Source organism: Phascolarctos cinereus, unplaced genomic scaffold, assembly GCF_003287225.1.
Source record: "Phascolarctos cinereus isolate Bilbo 61053 unplaced genomic scaffold, phaCin_HiC Scaffold_5;HRSCAF=322, whole genome shotgun sequence".
Lineage (NCBI taxonomy): Eukaryota > Metazoa > Chordata > Mammalia > Diprotodontia > Phascolarctidae > Phascolarctos > Phascolarctos cinereus.
In genome coordinates, this window is record NW_027555958.1 from 149588736 (window position 1) to 149594847 (window position 6112).

The window sequence follows — 6112 nt, forward strand, 5'->3', positions numbered from 1 at the left end:
GAATTTGGCTTTTGTCAGGGAAGAGCCATTAAAAATGAATCACTGATCATGGGAGTGCCATGTTCAAAGCAGTGCAAGAGAAACACTATCATGATGATATCACAGATCGGAATAAATAACAAGAAGGGTGCCAGGGAAGCCAGTTAGGAAACAACTGCGATGACCCAGGAATCAAGTGATAAGAATCTGAACTGGGGTGATGGCAGAACGGTTAAAAAGAAAGGAACGAATGGAGAAGACATTTCTAAGGAAGAATCAGCAGGACATAGTGACTAATTGGGTTCCAGGAATGAAGAAGAGGGAGAAACCAAAGTCAGGATAATTAACAGAAATGGGGCAGTAATGATGGAGGAGCTGTTTTAGGAGCTGACGACTTCAGTTTTTGTACATGTTGGTTTTAAAGTGTAGTCCAGAAACACAGATGGACACATTCAGCAAAGTACTGTAAATGTAGGCCTTGACATTAGAGGAAAAGCCAGGTATGAAGCTAAAGATATGGCAATTATCCACCAAAAAGGTGATATCTGAAGCCTAGAAGTGATTGAGATCACTGGGGAAGAAAAAGTATAGAGATCTAAGAGGTTTCTAAGGGCATAACCTTGAAAACACACCCACATTTGAGAGGCGGAAACAAAATGTATATATCATATATATATATACATATATATATATACATATATATATATACACATGTATATATATATATATATATATATATATATATATATATGTATGTAAAGATACACAGAAAAAAGTGATTTTAAAATGTAGGAAGACAAAAAGAAGAATGTCAGAGAAGCCATAAGAGGAAACAGTTTAAAGGAGGGGCTGATCAGCAATGTCAGATGGTATAGAGAAGTCAAGAAGAATGACTTACAAGAAAAGCCAATTGAGTTTAACAATTAGGTGGATATCGGTAGCCTTTGGGGGAGTAGTTTCAGTCTCATGAGAGGTCAGAAGTCAGTTCAAGGGGCCAAGGGTAGGTATTTGAGGAAATGGAGGCAACAAGAAGAGAGTATTCTTTGGACAAGTTTGGCAAAAAGTATGGAGAGTGACAGCACAGTAGCTTGAAGACAGTGATAGAGCTGGAATATGGGGGAGGGGAAGGAAAGAGTAGGGAGTTAAGAGAAAGTGATACAAATTTTTAGGCAGACACCAGGAGGGAGGAAAGGAATGCAGGCACACAGGAGACAGGATGATTGATATAATACGGTCCTGTGGGAAGCCAAAGGGAATTAGAGGAAGGGCCCAAGGTGCAGGAGTTAGCCTTGCCAAAAGGAAGGATACATCCTTCTCTGTAACAAGAGGAAATTAATTCTGATACTTGGATATAATCTTCAAAATGTTTACTTAACTGGCTTCCCAAGTACCTCAGAATAATCATTACCTTGTATATTTTGTGAAATTTGATCATAAGGCACTGTACTGTGCATGCATCTGACTGTAATCCACATTTTTAGATTCATATTGGATCACAGATTCAGAACTAGAAGAAACCTCAAAAGTCATCTTGTCCAACAGCCTCCTTTTGCTTGCCCAATGTCTCACAGGTACTTAGTAATTTTTTGATAAAATAGAAACACAGTTTTTTTGAATAGATGGCTACCAGTAGGAAAAGAATAATGTAAGAAGTCATTTTGTTTTTCTCTGCAAGTGTATTTGCCCTGTTTTGCAAACCAAAAAGAGGTATGTGGGTTACATGTATGAAACACTGGAACAAAAGGATCCAGTATTTGATGCAAAAGGAACTGAGACAGTTAGAAGAGACTCCTGCCCTGCTGTTTCTAAGGTAAACACTGGCTAGCTTCTCATCCTTTGAAGATGATGTGGCAGAGCAGACTGTGACATAGACAGCTTGCTCGTGAAAGCCAAACCACCACTGCTGTTGTTCTTGGTCATAAGTAACAAGAAGGGCCTAGAGCACTGAATCATTCTATGGGGAATCCAGGTTTCATTTTAACCATTAAGTCTCATTTTCTCCCACACCTCATCTTTTACTAGAGCTGCTAAAGAATAGCAAAGCAACTCCACATTTTGCTGCCCATTATCTAATGGAAGGATCAAGGAACAGTAAAATTTCTAAAACATTGCAGAAAGGAGGAAAGAAGAGAAATTAGGGGCCTACAATATTCTCAGCCCCCAAATGAGTGACAGCTGTTTGAATGTGTATTTCATTAGCAACTACAAATAAGATTTCTATGCTACAGCAATTGAAACTTTACAAACTCCTCAACCATTTTCAATCTTAACTTCTTTTCAGTTCCCCCGCCCCATCCAGCTCAGTCTCTGAATACTGCTTCTAACTCAAATTAAACCGGTATTCTAATAGCGTATAGTACTATCCACAGTAAGGTACATGGAAACATTAAATGCATACTGAATTGTAAACCATTTTTATTTGTCAATGAGTGGAGACAAGATATAGTTCAATAGCTTAGTGAGCTGAGTTGCTAGAAGATACCTTAAATATCAGAGTGAGAATATCCAGAGTTGTAAGGGACCTTGGAAATCCATCTACTCTAATCCCTTTATTTAAAACCATTGTCTATTCTTTCCCCTACTTGGACACAAAACTGCATCTTAATCTAAACCAATCCCATGCCTTCTGTATATGTGCACATATTTTTGAATAAATTAATGAGCCTACATTTTTAATAGTAACAGGCCCCAGGACTTGGTAATAAGATGCAGAACCTTTCACTTATACTGGTTTAAGCTTACTCCAGGTCTGTCAATAAAGGCTAGTATTATCCAGTGAGTTGTTTATTGTTCTTGTTGAAATAAATTCAGTTTGTCTCCACCAAAAATATGTCCGATTTAAAAGCCTTCACCATACCACTAATTTCCTAAAAGACCAAGGACTGAACAGGCAGTGAAATTTGACATGCTCCTTCCCTACCTTTCTGTATCAGAGTAAAACCAGTACAAAGACACAGAGACAAAGAATTGCAGATGCATGAAATCAAGCCTAACTTCTTATGTCTCCATTATGTCAGCTCTCTTATACAAACCCATGCGTTGTTCATTGTTCAGGCTGCTTCTGATCACACTGAAAATTTCTGACAGACATCCCATTCCAGGATGACTTTTATAAGGAGTTTTGTGTTGATTTTTGTTTCTATGAAAAGGAAAAAAGTTCTGAAAATTCCAATAATTTTTAGGGGATTAGGCAATCAGGGTTAAGTGACTTGCCCAGAGTCGCACAGCTAGTGTCAAGTATCTGAGGCAAGATTTGAACTCAGGTCCTCCTGACTCCAAAGCTGGAGCTCTATCCACTGTGCCACCTAGCTGCCCCTTCCACTAATTTTTAATACAGACAGTATGTATGACAGATTATGTAGTTTTTCAATACTGATGAGTTAAATTATAATTGATACATAGTATATGAAGAATATATCCCTAACTGAAAATATGAAATGGTGTCATAACACATTTTATCTTCTTTTTGAAGTGCTTGAGCATTCTGTCAAGCTGCTACTTGAAACAAGAGATATAAGTCAAATTAAACAATATGTTCAGTGACAATGTATTAAGCTATTAGAAGGGAAGGCCACCTTACAAGAAGTTACCTCTGCAAAGGAATATAGAGGGCATTCCTCTTACAAACCTGAAGCCTCCGTGCCAGCTCTTGGGCTTACAGGGTAATGATTATACATGGCAAGGAAAAGAATAGCCATTATTATTTATCTCAAAAGACAGCGTCACATACCAACTGAGTTCAGTACCAAGTGTTTTTCATAGGCCCTACATAAATGAGTAGAAATCCTGTCTAGAAGTCAGTGTTTCACAGCAAAGTAGCAAAAGACCTTCAGAGTCCAAAGACACAAGCAGAAATATCTTCTTACCCTTTTGCTCGAGTCCCCAAAAAAGGCAATAGCTTCCCAATCTATCATTACATTCACTTCCTTTATAAGGTCTGGAAAAGCATTGCACAGGTGACCTCTATTATGAATCTTTTTTTGGGGGGGGGCTAGGCAATGGGGTTAAGTGACTTGCCCAGGGTCACACAGCTAGTGTCAAGCATCTAAGACCGGATTTGAACTCAGGTCCTCCTGACTCCAGGGCCAGAGCTCTATCTACTGTGCCACCTAGCTGCCCCACCTCTCTTTATTTTGTGGGAAGGCAATAATACCACCCTTTTTGTGTTCCTATTGGCAAACTGATATGCTGAATTCAAATGGAAGTAATTTATAGGCTAATGTAGAATTTGTTTCTTTTATATGCCTCACAACAACATAGCTTGACCATTTTAAACTTTTTTCTGATGCACTAACTCAGCATGGCATCTGCAGTAAATGTAGGAGCCAGCCACAACATGTGGCAGTGGTTCCCAACCAGGAAATTCGAGAGTGGGAACATCAACAAGAACAGCTGGTAAAGGTAACAGATCCAGAATCTGAAATAAACATATTCTTCTTCCAGGGCGACTGAATGAACCCAGAAGCACAACACAAGTGCTCAGCACATAGTATGTGCCAGGCATTATGCTAGGTGCCCTAAGAGGATTAAATTCTGTTCAGAGTAAACAGGAATATGGGATACACATACATAGAAGATGCAATATAAAAGAGATACAGAGCAATGTCCAGTGGAGGTCATGTCTAATATGAAGACGTGAGGGTCCATAGGTCACACTGGAAGGATAGAATGGAGTAGGACATGAATGTGTTGGGAAGAGTGGAATAAACTGGAAACTTTGTATCTTTGGAGTATTCAAAGCTGAATTAAAATATAAGTAGTAGTTAAATCTCTTCTATAATTAGCAGCCACCCTCATGAGAAAGACAATGGAACGATATTAAGTCCTAGAACTTGGGCTGAAATTACACATATCAGCAGCAGCATTAGTGTATATTGACACTAAAGAAAAATATTTTTGCAGCTGCTCAGATATACCACAATATTGAAAGAATCCAAGAAAAAAGGTCTAACTGCCCTCTCCAGCTCACCATGTGCTTCACTGAACAGTTGTCCTGTGGAACTAGTTCAAACATAGAAAGCTAGTGATTCCACTAGGTCAGATTTCTACAGAGAGAACCTTTCAGGTCCACAGCTTAGAAAAATAGCATCAATAAAAAGACAACAAAATTATTTTAGTTGTGAATTAGAAGTAGTAGTCTGATAGAAAATGATTACACATTTAAAATATATATAGAAAGTATTTACAGTTAAGCATTAGAATATTATGTAAGGTTTATATTTGAAAAGTTGTGCTTTAAAGTCTTAGATATTAATACTATAAAGTGGATAATGTCAAATGACTCTAGAATAATAAATCGGGCAGGTTATGACAGATTCATAAATGCAAAAAGAGAACTTGTATTCTTTCATAGAGGCAGTAGGGAGCCACTAATGTTTCTTGACTGGGAGAATGACACAGTCAGACCTATACTTTAAGAATATCACTTTGGCAGTTGTGTGAAGATTGGATTGGAGTATAAAACACACAGACTCTTGAGTAATCGGCTCAACAATTGACTAGCTAGGGGCAGCTAGGTGGCACAGTAGACAGAGCACCGGCCTTGGAGTCAGGAGGACCTGGGTTCAAATCCGGCCTCAGACCAAACACTTGATACGTACTAGCTGTGTGACCTTGCAGAAGTCACTTAACCCCACTGCCTAACAAAATACCAAAAAAACCCCAAACCAATAGACTAGCTGTACATAAAGTGGTTCTCAATACAAAATGTGAATAAAGACAAAATGCCTTTAAATGGGCAAAATGCGTTGAATTTGTTGCAAAATAACACAATGGCAAAAGATCATAGGCAGTATGGGATTTTGGAAAAGAAGCCTTAATCTGTTTAATAACTTCACAGGGAGGCCAGTTAGGAAACTGTTAAAAGTAATCCAGAAGAGAGGTGATGATGACTTGGACTAGAGTAGCAGTTGTGTGAGTAGAGAAGAGCTGCATGTAAGAGATACTGTGGAGTTAAAAGCAGCAAGATTAAGCAACTACTTCCTCATTAATATGGGGCTTGGAGGGAGGTGAGCAATAAGAGATACTAAGGAGTCAATGTTAACTCTAGTCTTGTGAACCTGAAAGACTGGAAGGACACTGGTGCCCTCAACAAAAATAGAGAAGTTAGGAAGAGAGACAGAGGCTTAGGTAA